This window comes from Macrobrachium rosenbergii, chromosome 2 (assembly GCF_040412425.1).
Source record: "Macrobrachium rosenbergii isolate ZJJX-2024 chromosome 2, ASM4041242v1, whole genome shotgun sequence".
Taxonomy (NCBI): Eukaryota; Metazoa; Arthropoda; class Malacostraca; order Decapoda; family Palaemonidae; genus Macrobrachium; species Macrobrachium rosenbergii.
In genome coordinates, this window is record NC_089742.1 from 57001099 (window position 1) to 57017218 (window position 16120).

The window sequence follows — 16120 nt, forward strand, 5'->3', positions numbered from 1 at the left end:
TTTCACTTTGTGCTGAAAACCCCCCCCTACTCCTCCCCAGCGTACACTGGGAGGTCAACGTTTTTGAACCAGTAGCAACCGTCCTTATGTATGAAGATACCTCTTTGGCCTCGTCCATGGCTACAACCCTCAGTAAGAAGAGAAGAGTTTTTGAAGACCTCTCACAAGAAGTCCTGTTGGATTTCAAATGAGTGCCCTCCCCTAACTCAGGTAGACAACTGTGCCCGTCCACTTCTGTGTGTTACATTCTCTGTAGGTAGGCCTGACATGGGTCTCGCGAACCAGCTTAGTACCCTGGATGATTCACACTTGGACATGAGGAATGCTCAAAGTCCTAGAAGACCTCTCATAGAGTCCCATGAGTTTTCAGGTGAGCACCTTCCCAGCTCTAGGGAGGAGACAGTGTCCATCCACCTCTGGTGTGATGTTCACCACTGCTAGATTAACATGGGTCTCACCAAGAATACTATACAACTAAAACTGATTGGCTGGATGAGGCACCATGGAGATCTGTTAGCCCGTCACACTCCTTGATATGTAGACATTTAGTGTAAGGCATGAAGTTTGAAATTTTCAGTGATCATAGCAATTTGACATTTTTTTTTTTTCATAACAAATATGATAGCTTAGCCAAAACTAGCCTACCTTAAACATGCTTGGAACACTTACATTGGTCTATATCCTAACCTAGTCTAACCTTAAAGTTGCGTAGATCACTAAAGTGATGTAAAGCCTATCCTCTCAAAATTTACCTCCATTTCTTCAATATCTGTATGACTCAAGTGAAACAAGCAAATGCCTTGGACATTCTGTATGCTGTAAAGTTTTTTGTGCTCTGGTATAACTGGTTGTTTCTCTGCCTGAGTTGCTTTCTCTCTCACTTGTAGTTCAGTGAGTTCCTCATTGCATAGCTCTTCAGCCTCAATACCAACAACAACAAGATGAATGCCCTTTGCATACATGCCCAGTTCAAGCTTTTTTTTTTTTTTAGAGAGAGAGAGAGAGAGAATGTATGTGTGTGTGTGTTTGTGTACTAGGGCTGACCAGGGATATGACATTGGAGAACAGAATATGGAGCTCCCTGTTAACTGCATGGCAAACAAGTCAATCACCAGTGATTCTGAGCGCTCAAGTAGTTATTCTGCCCCCGTTTCTTGCAAGCACCAGTGACTCTTCTGGCTCCATGTCATTACAGTCACTACTCCTGTGCCCTTCAATGTATTGAGTCTATTCAGTGTATCACATGACAATTGGGGAGTGCGTCAGACACACCTATAATTATTTTTTTTGCAGCTTGCTGTGCACTTTGGAAGTGCTTGTACCTCTGATCTCTCTGATCCCTTGGTGCAAGAACATTGCTTCTTGAACCATGGTGATTTTACTTCCCTGGCCAAGAAGACTGTTGAGCATTAATTGACACCTTCCCAGGTGGAACTCTTGTTGGTTGTCTAGCTTCTTCCAGCCAGAAATGCCTCAGAACTCAGTGTGGATTGGAGATCAAGGTACTCTTCTGTCTGGTGAAGGTGATCCTCTGCTTCTGTGTCCCTGATGCTAGGAGATATTCATATTTTGCAGATTTTCTACTCCTAGACCCTCTCCCTCCATGTGCAGTTCTCATGCTACCTCAGAATACAATTGAGCTTGTCATACACTATAAACATGGTGAGGATTCCTATCAAAACTCGCTATAGCCTGCTGCAAAGCTTACTTGGCAGTGTGAGACATCTGTATTGAAGCATGATCATGAGGTGCAGAATAATTGTACAGTATTAGCATAGTGGTATCGTTAATGCACAGAATACTGGAAAAATTCATTTAGTGCTGCAAAAGTACAAAAAATAAAGTACATACAAAATAAAATCAGTGATAAGAGGAATAACTTGTTAAACACCCATTATGTATAAATTATGCCATTGCACTACGTAAATAAATAATACAAAAAAATAATACAAAACGGAGTGAAGAAACAAGTGAGCAGGCAATTCAAATCTTCACAGCTGGAAAGGGTAAGTAAGAGAAAAAGTAACCATCCCAATGCAAAGATTTCCGTAGTAACCAAAAAAACCAGCAAACAAATTACAAAATAAGCTCAATGATTCAAAACATTTGTGATAAGCTACCTGAAAACACAATGAGATGATAATACCTACAAGCACTAAATGCACAAGATCCTCCCCCCCCAAAAAATTAATAAATAAAAATAGATAGTAGTTATAGTTGGGGAAAGTAAAAGAAAGACTTACATAGATTTCACACCACAATCAAGCTTGCAGTGAAAATTCTCAGTCAGATGGATGGGAATTATGAAAGTTAATTTTACAAAAATGCCTAAAAATGCAGCCCTTTGACTTTAAAACACAAAGTGCTTAATGCTCGTGAAAATGAATTATGGAAATAGAAAAATGAATGGTAGCAATAACAGGGCATAAAACCAAATCAGGGAAAACTGTGAGGGGAGAATGAGTGTACAGTTCCAATAATTGACCAAGTTTGCCACCGTGGAACCAAGAACACTGGTGCCACCTACCAGCATGAATGATTCTTTTTCTTTATTCTAATTTCAGTGTCTTGGATTTGCATTTATGCACAAACAGGTGATGTTTATTTTGTAGCACAGTTGAAACAGTGTTTGTATTTATGGAACTCTAAAGAGTATTTTAAGTTTTGTATATTCACTGTCTACATTCACTTAGCTGTTACATGTAATTAGTTAGGAACTGGAAATCCTTCTCTGCTTGAGAAGTTTTTATAATCATAAAAGAAAATTTTAGGTTGGAAGGCACTGCATTTTATAGCAAGAGTTCTTGGAAGAGTTTAACAGAAAAGATAGAAATACTTGTAGATAAGCATTAAAATGTAAATTTACAAATATCAAACTAATCCTTCAGTGGTTTGTGCTTTTTTTCATTTCAGGAGGTAAGCTGTCCAAGTAAAGTTAATGAGGAAAATTGTTTCTCAGTATCATCATCGTCAAAACTTTCAAAGGATAAAGTTATTCAGCTGTCAGGAGATCACACATATTTTGAATTCAAGTCACCAAAGAAAAAAGTTATTCTTAAGATCACAAAAAATCCAGAGAAACCAACTGATAAAATAAAATCACTAGAAGAACTTTTAGATATACTGAAAAGAGAGAATTGTGTCAGTAATGATGCATGTTCCATGATTGAAGCATTTTTAGATTTGCCAAATGGTTTGATGAGAAACAAATCGCAAAATGCACCAGGATTCCGACCTCAAATGAATTATACAAAGGGTGTTGAAAAGTTTGCATCTACTATATATTTTCATGCACCACGTGCATATGAGTTTGTCAGTAAAATTTTTTTACTTCCTGAACCACATGTTTTACGTAACACAGTTAAAGTTTGGAATTATTTTCCAGGGTTTACTCAAGAAGCCTTAATTCTTTTGAAAAACGGATTTTGTAATGCATCGTATGCAAATAGATTATGCTCAGTAATGATGGTTAATGTAAGAATCAAAGAGCAATGTGATTTTGATTGCAACAATGGAAGAAGCATTGGACACATTGACTTTGGAGGTGGACAGGATCCTCAAGACAGTGATGAAGTAAAAATAGCAACAGATGCTTTGTTGTTTGTTGTTGTGGGAATAGGTTTTAATTGGAAATTGCCATTTGGTTATTTTTTAAACAGTGGTTTGTCTGGAGAATTTATGAAGACATTAGTGACTGAAGCTATAATAGCTCTTGAAGAATGCAATTTAGAGGTTCGTGCAATTGTTTGTGATGGATCTGGTTCATCTGTGTCACTAAGTAACTTATTTGGGTGTAAGATAAAAGTAAAATCATTTAGAGACATAGAAACCAGCTTTCCACACCCTACAAGAAGTGATATAAAGATACAATTGATATTTGATGCCAGTTATGGCTTGAAATTGCTCAGAAACCTCCTGGCTGACAAAGGGTCTCTACAGAGCACTACATACGGGGTAAGTATAGTATTGGTAAAGAGAAAGTACTTGGTGTTTGCCAGATGTAGATTATTGTTGTCATATTATGATAGATGGAGTAATGATACTCAGCTGCTTAATAATTTTGACTCTTTGACATGTGCTATGCAGTGGCACTGTAACTTAACAGGCACTTTGGGAGTCTGGCATTCTGATAAGTAACAATGTCCATAAGTAACAAAGACACTATATTTAGCCTACACTTGAATGTTTTCTAGTTATCTTATAGCTAACAGCAGTTCCATGTAGTTCTTAACCTAAGGTAGCCTTCACTTTGCACTTTCCAGTTTAAGAGATTTATATAAAAATGAATGACATCTTAAATTTTAGCCTAGCAAAAATAATGATAATAATGTAGCCAAGTACTGGAGTCCATTAAGTTGAGGTATTACTTGTTACTTGTATAGCTGTATATCGGGATGTCCACGCAAACCACAGTACTTTGTTTGTTCCTGTGGAAATGCAAACCAGAGCCTTTTATGTGAGTATCCTTCAGTGCAACTTGAGGCAGTTGTTGAACTTTGTAACGAGGTGGTTAACTGGTGGTTACAGGGGGGTGAGGTGGGGGGGAATACCCCTCACAAACCTGCTGTTACTAGGCACTTTTTTTCAGCCTTCATTAAGTGAGGGCATCTTGCTGTGCTCCTGATTGCAAATTTGAACTTATATTTTTGTTACATGAGAAATAGCGTCATAATCAGAAGCTTGAAGGGCGTTAGGAAATGTAGGAACCCTTGTCCCATCCATTTTGAGGTGTACCCCCACCATTTAACCCTTAAACGCCGAGCCTCTATTTACAAAAACGTCTCCCGTATGCCGGCGGCGTTCGGGAGTTAGTGCCGAAGCGGAAAAAAATTTTTTTTCAAAAAATCACAGCACGCTTAGTTTTTAAGATTAAGAGTTCATTTGTGGCTCCTTTTTTTGTCATTGCCTGAAGTTTAGTATGCAACCATCAGAAATGAAAAAAAATATCATTATCATATATAAATATTGAAATATATGACAGTGCAAAAAAAATTTTTCATGTATAATATTATACAAATCGCGCTGTGAGCAAAACGGTTAAAGCTAACGGATTATTTTTTTTCTTTGTATTGTACACTAAATTGCGATGATTTTGGTATATAACAAATTGTAAAACGATCAAAGCAACACAGAGAAAATATTATCACAATATGATGCATGAATCCGTAACGTGCAAGGGACGTAAAAAATTTTTTCAAAAATTCACCATAAATCGAAATATAGTGCTAGAGACTTGCCGTTTGTTGAAAAATGAAGCTAATTGATTGAATATTACTAGACTGTAAGTGTTTTAGCTTACAATTGCAGTTTTTGACCATTTCAGTCGTGTTAAAGTTGATCTAAGGTCGAATTTTTTCTATTTTTATCGTAATTTATATGAAAATATTTCAAAACTGATAAAAGCTACAACCATGAGTTATTTTCTGTTGTATTCTACATGAAATTGCGCACATTTTCATATATAAAAGTTTATGTAATGAATAATATAAAGCGGTGCAAACATTACGACAACGTGACGAAAGAATTTCTGAGATGTTCGGCCGAGTTACGCGGACGTAAGGAAAATGTTTTTTTCAAAAATTCACCATAAATCGAAATATTGTGCTAGAGACTTCCAATTTATTGCAAAATAAAGGTAAATGATTGAATATTACTAGAATGTAAGAGTTTTAGCTTTACAATTGCGTTTTCGACCATTTGGTCGAGTTAAAGTTGACCGAAGGTTGAAATTTTGGCAGTTATCGTGATTTATGTGAAAATATTTCAAAAGTGATAAAAGCTACAACCATGGGTTGTATTATGTTGTATTCTACATGAAATTGCACACATTTTCATATATAAAAGTTTATGTAACGACTAATGTAAAATGATGCAAACATTACGACAACGTGTGTGAAAGAATTTCTGAGATGTTGGCCAAGTTACGTGGCGTAGGCGTAAGGAAAAGTTTTTTTTTCAGAAATTCACCATAAATCGAACTTTTTGTGCTAGAGACTTCCAGTTTGTTGCAAAATAAAGTTACATGATTGAATATTACTAGAATGTAAGAGTTTTAGCTTATAATTGCGTTTTTACCATTTTGGTGAGTTAAATTTGACCGAAGGTTGAAATTTTGGCAGTTATCGTGATTTATATGAAAATATTTCCAAACTGATAAAAGCTACAACCATGAGTTATTTTCTGTTGTATTCTACATGAAATTGCACACATTTCCATATATAAAACTTTATGTAACGACTAATATAAAACGGTGCAAACATTACGACAACGTGACAAAAGAATTTCTGGAGCAGACGTAAGGAAAAAGTTTTTTCAAAAATTCATCATAAATCGAAATATTGTGCTAGAGACTTCTAATTTGTTGCAAAATGAAGGTAAATGATTGAATATTACTAGAATGTAAGAGTTTTAGCTTACAATTGCGTTTTTTTACCATTTCGGTCGAGTCAAAGTTGACCGAAGGTTGAAATTTTGGCAGTTATCGAGATTTATGTGAAAATATTTCCAAACTGATAAAAGCTACAACCATGGGTTGTATTTTGTTGTATTTCACATGAAATTGCGCACATTTTCATAGATAAAACTTTATGTAACGGCTAATATAAAACAGTGCAAAAATTACGACAAAATGACGAAAGAATTTCTGAAATTTTCGGCCGAGTTACCGCGCGGACGTAAGGAAAAAGTTTTTTTCAAAAATTCACCATAAATCGAAATATTGTGCTAGAGACTTCCAATTTGTTGCAAAATGAAGGTAAATGATTGAATATTACTAGTTAATAGTAATATTACTATTACTATTAACTTACAATTGCATTTTTCGACAATTTCGGTCGAGTCAGAGTTGACCGAAGGTTGAAATTTTTTGTAGTCGACGTACGGTACGTCCACTTGGCACCCATCAGACAATTTTAGTCGACGTATGATACGTCCAGTAGGCGTTTAAGGGTTAATAATCTGTTGTAGGGGCGAATTACTGCTATTTTGAAGTTTGGTAGAGAAGGTGGCATTAAAGAGTTAGCTTACCACTTCCCCTGCACCATCGAACACTTCCCTGTGCAACCCTCAAGTACATGTCCCTCTCTCAAGCAAGAGGTAGGTTTGCACAGGAGGTGGGAGACCGATACAGGACTGGGATTGTCGATCCTTCTTCCATCCACTTCTATGCCTGGTGTTTCTGCAACCGCCAGGAGCTCAACCTGTACAGCTTCCATGGGTGGTCCTCCTTCCTGTGGAAGATACTCCAAGGCATTGACTTATTACTTCCTTAGAGGAGAGTAAGACATGGGTAGGTGCCAAGAAAGGAAACACAAGCACTCTCCTTCTTCCTTCTTGTCATTGAGTTCTTCCTTGCTCTCCTCCTCATCTTCCTTCTGTAAGAAGAAGAGAAGTCCAAGAAGGCCTCTCACTGGAAACCGTTTAGGACTTACTGTGAGCAGTCTTCCCATTTTCTAAAATTCAAAGTATGATAGTTGGTCAGTCCAGTACAGTACGCTTTTGCCTTTGCATCCTGATTTACATTTAAATGGTATGTTTTTGAATGTCAGTAACTTTTTTTAAGATCTTAGGTATAATTTTTTATAAGAAATTGACATTTTTTGAAGAATTTATACGTAATATTGCTTCCCCCTGTTTCTCAGAAAGTTGGTATCTTGTGGAAATGCTTTAGGATTTTTTGGGGTGAAGCTATCATTCTAAGTATTTTAACTTGTTTCTTCCTCCTTATTCAGAGTGCTGTTCTCAAGTGTGGTCTTTGGATGCTGACTCATCTCAAACTCTTGGATAGAGTTATGTCATTAGTCAAGTTTATTTTTCCAACTCTTAATGTTGATGTGTGGCATAGACGTAAAGTGAGTTCATTATGTTTGTTACTTAATATGTATTATTACAACAAACATCATCTGCACTCTTCTTTACCTGACCTAACTGTTTTTACATGCAGCACTAGGCAGACTGTTGCTACAAACTGTGACATTTTCTAGCATCAGCTTTAATACTACACAGTTTGGAGGGATTTTATCTTGACTACAGCTAAAGTGTGGAATATTTTACTTTGTGTACTTGTGTAATCCCCAAATATTTAATTGAGAAGCAAATTCATTCTTGATCTCTGCTCACGTCACCTGAAGTTCAGGTGTATCGGGTTCTATTTTCTACTCCCTCATATTGATTTGTTTATCATCTTTTCTTATAACTTGTTTCCCTCTTCAGGTGATTTCCCTTTAACCCTCTTAAGTTTATATAGTCTTGACTCTGTCCATAAGGGTTTTCAGTTGAGGACTTCAAGAAAGAAATAAGAAAGGCAGTGGTGTTGGCTGCCTGAGGGTCACTAATCAGCTGTTGGCTTGGTTGGCGCAGGCCTAACAGAGCATGCTCCATAGTCCATCCCAGGCCCCTTGGACATGGGAACTGCTCGCTGCTCTGCCTTTTGTGTTTTTTTGGAAACACTTGGCTGAGTCAGCATGGCTCACTTGCTCTATGCTTGCTCGGCCTCAGAACTTAGTGCATGCAGTGGTGTTAACTTTACCTCTTGTTTCTTCAGAAACACACTGGTAGATCCCACGCTACGTGCTCTTCCGCTCCTGTTTTACCAGAAGCACTCTTAGTTGAGTCAGTGAGGCCAACTCGCTTTGTGCGTGCTTGGTCTCTGAAATACTGGGTAGGTTCTTGCACTACCTGCTTGATGTGTGTGTGCCATCACATAAATTCAAAATTAGATCTAGCTGTTGCTGCAGTTGTTATGAATATGACTGCACACAATTAAAATCTAGCCAATTCAGATTAAGAAAGAAGAAGAAATTGTCTTCTCTGAGATGAGTTACTACATCACATTTAAATCTGATATCTTATTACCAATGTAAAAATAATGCGTCATGGGGTGGATCTAATCTTACAAAGGAGTAACACAATACTCTGATGAAAGTGTAAACTCAAACATTTTATGAAAATATATATGAAGAATGAAAATCCTGGGTAAAAACTTGATATGAGTAGATCTAACCTTACAATAGAACTAAAAGTGCAAAACATTACTCTGTTGCAGAAACTCACAATTGTAATTGTGATGTCAGTTCATGAATATGAAGAGATAAACAAAACTATGTTTATTTCTTGATCTCCATTTTTGTTCCAGGCAGTGGTTTCTTCCAAGAAACACAGTGGACAAAGTATATCTGGTTGACAGAGTATACCCAGTAGTCAAAATTTATCCAGTGGACAAAACATACCCAGTGAACCAAGGATAAATATATCCATTTGGTGCATTTGTCATATTTCTTCTCCATATGTCATACTTATTTATACTACTCGTGGCTTGATATGTCAATTGTCTTGGCTTACATTCGGAGGCTACCATTCATTTTAGGACAATTAACTCAGACTAGCCTATACATAACGACTCAATCCTGGGCATAAGCCAAACAAGTGTAACACACCGGCCTAGGTCAATAAATCCCGGATTACTCTTAGCTTGGACTGGTACTTGACGTCGTTGACGGACGAATCTTCATTTTGTAGTTAGGGTTGAGGGAAACGCCGACTTCCGCGGGTTGTTTAATGCTTCTCAGTAGGTTACATGGTGTAAACAACTTATTCCTAATGTTCCTTCCATAATTGTTAGAACTTCTTTTTACATAGGTACTTATACTGGTTCTTGTACAGACACCCTATACTGGTTCATGTAAGAATGCCCTAGACTGGTTCCCTGTAATACAAAAAGTTCATTTAGGACAGTCATCTTGGCCAAATAGCATGCAGTCCTTAGCCTAGGCTATGCTGTGCTCATGCCTAACTTAACTGTTACATTACACAGTTAGCCTGGCTTTTCATGCATAAGAGGTGTAATTTAGGTCAAGAATTGATATATATTCATAAAATTATGGAAGAATATCGCACATCTTAGCCTACGGCTGGTGGTACTGCAACCACATGCAAGCTCATCATGTTGCAATTTACGTAACATTACCATAACAACTCTCGGTAATTTGCTGTTACATTAAGGCAAAGATACACAAGAACACTATTAAGTGTTATGGCAACATGTACAACATAAACTAAGATTTGTGCATATCTTTTACAAGGGAGAAATATGGCATTTCAAATGAAAATAAGGGGAACTACATCCCTTTCCCCTCTGAAGTCGCCAAACATGTCTTGAACAGTGCGAGTTGAGCTTACACAACTACGCACTTGGTTGAACTTTACGCACCACGCACGCACACTCGATCATAGACAATCTCAATTTCGAGTGGTTAAGTCAACTTATTGATAAGATGAAAACCAATTCGTTTTTCCAGTCCACCAATTATGAAGGGTATTGTCATTAATTCAAAAGAAGGATTTCCATCATTACACATTGAATACATTTTACACATTGAGTACATTTTGTCCACCAGGCACCTCTTGTCTGTTGGGTGCATTGGATACATTTATCTATTGGCACATTTTGTCCATGGGTACATTTTGTTCATTAGGTAATTTTGTTCTGTTTGGGTATTTTGTCTAGTCTTTTGGTAGGAACATTGTCTGAAAAAAACTGGAGACTGAAAATTTAAACCAGTACTTCTACAAGTTCGTAACTACCCTCCAATTCATAAGAATAATTTGATTTTCTCTTGGTTTCCAATTTATCAGTACTTTATAGTAAGCCATGTTAATTGCTTTGCTAGTTTTTTTTACATTCATGTTCATATGCCATGGAGTAGCATGCATTTGTTTAGCAAACAAGGATCAGTAGCAGGGAAAAACACTAATAAAATCAAAATTAACAAGAAATAGTGTTTAGTTGATAGTTCTACTGTATATTTCCGTTACAGTAGTCCTGAAATTGCATTTACCCCATTAACTACCCTGTAAGACTACCTTATAAGATCATGGTAGCTCAGTTCACAGTGTGGTGTCCCAAGTTCAAGCCCCACTCATGGTTTGATAGATTTCACTGGTAAACAAGACCTAACTGTCTGTAAGCTAGTGAAGGGGTTTTTGGGGGAGTTCTTAGGTCTACCTACTGAGTCACTGCCTGGTTCTCCCTGGTCCTAGTTTGGGTAGAGAGGGGTCTTGGGTACTGATCATGTATGTATATGTTTGGTCTTAGGACATACCAGCACAGTGGCCACTTGCCTCTGCTGCTTGTTAACTAATAAATGTTGCTGATGTCAAACAAGCTAGAAGTAATAAGGGTTAGAATTAATAACAAGAATTGAATACTTAATCCTCAAAATACTTTAATGCATAGTGAGCAAACATTTGAACAATCAAATAAAGTTAGCAGAAAATTGAAGTGTTAATATGAACTTTTTTTTTTTTATAAATGTAACACTCGATAATTATTAACTATACCAAGTCCAGAATGAGAATTAGAGAGCTGGAAGTATACTCGTTAAATGAAAGCAGCATTTCCATGTTAAACTAACATTATACTGCACTAAAAGTACTTTTTAACTGAAATACTGTACATTATCATCCTGAATGGGGGAGCAGAGTGGTAAAAACCCCAGCCTTAGGCATTGATGAAAAATCATAAATTTTTTACTAACTTCAGGAAATGACATAGAAAAGGATAATAATACTTTATGGAAATAATGAATGCAAGATTAAAAGTAGCTATTAGGAATAAAATGTGGACACAGGATTGCAAAGTGTGTTGTCAACAAGCTAGACGCTAGTGAAATGAGATTATCTGCCTGGAACCCAGAGTCCTTGAGGCCACATGTTCAGTGCAGCTTTCAAGCCAGTAGATGATCTTTTTCTTCTAATCCAGCAATGGAGTGTCTAGGATTCGTGAAGATCATGAATTTGGCTAAAATGAAACAAATGTTTATTTTGCAATTTCTCTTAATGCTTGATAGACACAAATAACTGACTGGTGGCTTCTTATGAACAGATGGAAAAGTGGTCAAGTTTGGCACTTCCCCTACCTTGTCACTTTAAACAAACTCCTCACTTATATCCTTGGTTTCACTTTAGCAACAAGATGCAATAAATGATTTTCACCTACCTTTCTCTCTTTGCTGTACAGTATTTTTTTTGTCATTGTTAATATTGTGTCTCATTTGTATAATAACAGACAATGAAAGTTTTCCATCTGTAGGGCTGTGCAGTGTTACATTTAGAAGAATGTCTGGCTATTTTTGTTGTAATATTTTACAATAGAAGTGTATAATATTTGCATCCATTTACAGGCGGTCCCCGGTTTACGACGGGGGTTCCGTTCTTACGCCACGTTGTAAGCCGGAAAATCGTCGAAAATCGTCAAAAACATAAGAAAACCTTACTTTTAATGCTCTGGGTGCATTGAAAACGATGTAAACTGCATTATTATTGGGTTTTACATCAAAAAAACCTTCAAATTATGATTATTCTGCCGTTTTGGGGCCATATTTCTTCTGTCGGATCGGCGTCGCGCGTCGTAACCCCGGAACATTTATCGTAAGCCGGGAAGTAATTTCTGATGAATATATTTGAAAAGCGTCGTAACCTCAGAACGTCGTAAGCCGGAACCGTCGTAAACCGGGGAGTGACTGTATATGTAACTATTTCAGACAGCTATACCTATTGTAAAGCCCAGTTAATTTTATTCAAAAGTTGTAAGCAAATTGCACTATCAGTTTGTAATTTGTCTTTGTATTTTCAGAAAATTGAGTGGAGATTTCTTAGCTTGCTTCTCGATGATTCAAAGATTGAAAGCCATAAAAGGCATCATAACCTTCAAGATTTACAAGAATTTTACCGTCAGAGGATGAAAGTTAAGGCAGGGTGCCATTCTATTGGCAGTTCCATTGGAAAGACATTAGAACTAATTGAAAATCAGTCTTGTGAGGAGTTTCAAGGATATTCTGCGACTGCAAATTTTGCTGCAGATATTGATCGGTAAGTATATTAAAATTATAGTAAAATTTAATACAATCAGGAAATACGTAAGTTCTTCACATGGTTCATGATCCCATAATTGAAGAATCAAAGAAAACAGATTTTCTTTTTATTATTATATCATATTTCCTCATTTACAGGTTAAACATAAAGATAGAAACAAGTGAAGATAACTCATTGTATGTCTAGCCTCATAAGGTAAAACCTAACGTAAATAACAGAATTCCACATTCTTGAAATCCCCTGAAAATATATTTTAACTGACATGACCTTTTATATAAGGTTTCTTCTATGTAATTTGTATGTACTGGACATGTAAGTGCCAAAATTTTATCCTTATTACCTCCATATTTTTAAAATGAAGTTTAGTTCTCCATTGTCTAGCTTTTATTTCCGTGCCAGTGGGAGTTCGCCAGTAAAAACAAAGATGAGAATGTTCGATTTTCTAAGAATATACATTTTTTATCTATCAGTCTATCCCCCCATTCCTGAGGATCTGATAGTTACAAACACTCATAGTCAGTTGGTTTACTTCTGTCGTCTCTTTCAGTAAGAGATCGTTAGATTTGTTATCTGTGCTAGGTTTTCTGTTGATAAATTTGGCGTGTTTTCGATTTTCTTGGATTTTCTTTTGGATATGGATGATAACGACCGAATAAGGATGTGTAAGGTATGAGATTGCAGCAATAGGCTTTATTCCAGTTCCATTGACCTTCATGAGATGCGTGTGAAGTGCTGAGGGAAGGAGCATAATTTGAATAATGGATGTGAAGTATGTGAATTGTGGTCTAAAGGAATTCACGGTGAAGTTGGTGAAATATTGTAAGCACAGAGAGGTGGATCATTTGAAAAAGCACCAAAAGAGACAAGAGGGTAAGTCTAATAGATTTGTGGCTCAAGGAGTGCATGATTTGTCTCCTTCCCTTTCAAGTAACTTGATAGGTTCTCTGCTTCCTCACTCCAATCTGTTACTCCAACTAGAGTTTTCCAATCAGTTCAGGATGTTAGATTTAATAGAATTGAGTCAGAGCAAGGTAGTCTTATCTCAGGATGGAGATCAGCATGGTGACTTTCAAGGTTTTTTCAATGATGAAGCTCATAGATTCTTTTCTCTCAACACTCAAAGAATTTCTGAGTATGGAAACATGTCTTTACTGGATAAACTTGTACCAGCAGCAAGGCTAAGGATGAGATCTGCAGATTTTTGTGAAACTGCACAGAGATCAAGTAATAGCATCAAAGTGGGCTCTACAACCAAAGGTGTGCAGCAGTCTGTGGAAACTGTGGGGTCCCCCTTCGTGGACTTGTTTGCAACCAGTTGAAATCATTGATTGCCTCTTTTGGTTCACCAGTTCAAGATCCTCTAGCATGAGCAGTGGCTGCTATACTGTTAGACTGGTCAGGTCTGAACTGTTATGCCTTTTCCCCAAAACGTCATCAACAAGTTAGTAATTCTTTAAAGCTGTCACATGATGTTGATTATCCCTTGGCATCCAAGGAATGCCTGGTTTCCGGACTTGCTTGAGTGGTTGGTAGATCTGCCCAGGCTTCTCCCTGTTAGGACAAATCTGCTGAAGCAGCAAAGGGAGGAAGGGTTTGATCACAACCCCTGACATGCTATAGCTGACTGCATGGAGACTGTCCACCATCTCCTGTGTGATCAGGGCTTCTTGAGAGCTTGTAGGAAGATATTATCAGGGCCAGAAGGGAATCTGCAAATTGAATCTACTACCAATGCTAGTGGTCAGTGTATAGGTCCTGGTGCTGTATTAAGGGGCTTTCCAGTCCCCATACCTTGTGTTATTTCTTAGGTATGGGAAAAAAAATCACAGTAGTAGCCTATAGTGCCATGTTGGCTTTAGTTCTCAGACATGTAGGCCTACATCTGCCTGAGGACAAAGATATCAAAGATATCATGTGAGGCTTTCAGCTGGAGGTTCCCAGGTCTCAGGTACCTCCTTTTCTTGGAACCTAGATGTGGTTCTCAGGGTCATTATGTTGCTGCCTTTTGAACCTTGAGAACAGGCTCCATTTAAAGAACTTAATATTAAATCTCTCTTCTTGATAGCTTTGGCTATAGCCATGAGAGCGCATGAGCTGCAAGCATTGTCTGTTAAGCTAGGTTGTGGTAAGGACAAGGCAATTCTCTCCTTTTTGCCCTTTTTGTAGGCTAAGAATGATTTTATGGCTAAGCCTTATCTAGAACAGTTTTTACCCAGCTTGGAATCACTAGTGCCCTTTCATGTCCTGTAAGGGCTTTAAAGATTTATCTGAATTGCGCTAAAGTGGCTACATCTTTTACTGTTTAGGAGAACTTATCCTTAGAAAAGCTATTGAAGCCACCCAAGGGGACTGTAATTCTGTTTTCTATGAATGATCTATGTAGTGTGGAAATTCAGTATAAATATTGCAGTGTTAGCCCCTCTTGTTTGTGCAGGGGATGTTGTGTCTTGAATCCATTGGTAGCTTTTCTGTTCTACTGTCATTTGATCTGGGTGCATTTTTTTGGGAAGCTTGGAGGTACTCAAGGTGGATGTGCACCTTCATGTCTGTAAGTGCTTGCTACTTATCCATTGTTGACTGCAGGGTTTTGGCGCAGTAACCTTACCCCTCCCTCTGCTGAAGGAATCTGTTGCCTCAGTAGTGTTCTCCCTAGAACTCCTCTTTTCAGGAAGCTCTTCTAAAATTGTTGCATGCTATGAAATATTCTAAACTTCCACTTGCTTCAGATGATCATGTTGAGTTTTTTCTGGTGTATGTTATGAATCTTTCCTCAAGTTTACAGTAGGTTCAGCTACCAGTGATTAAGAGGCAGTGGTCAGTTTTGCTTTTCGGGAGTTTGGCTCAAGTTATTTCTTGTGCATGCACCTCTATAGAGAACTTCGTTAAGTTCTTTAGTTTCTCAGGTACGGTAAATGGTGTTGATTGCAGCTATTAGAGATTATAGTTCTAGGTTTTCTTGCATTTTATGTAACTCTCAATTGAATACTCCTTATGACCTGGGCCCCAGGATGTCTTTAGGCCTGGTGTAGTTGAGGTGCCTGGTACAGTAAACCCCCCGTATTCGCGTTCTCATGGTTCCCGGACTCACGCATTCGCAGGTTTCTCTGTGGAACATATCTAGCCATCATTCGTGGAAAATTTGCCCATTTGCGGTATTTTTCACTGAGAAATATTCACTAATTACTGTATTTTCATATAATTTTCATGAATAAATGCACTTTTTGTGGTAAAACTATTAAAATACTCAGGT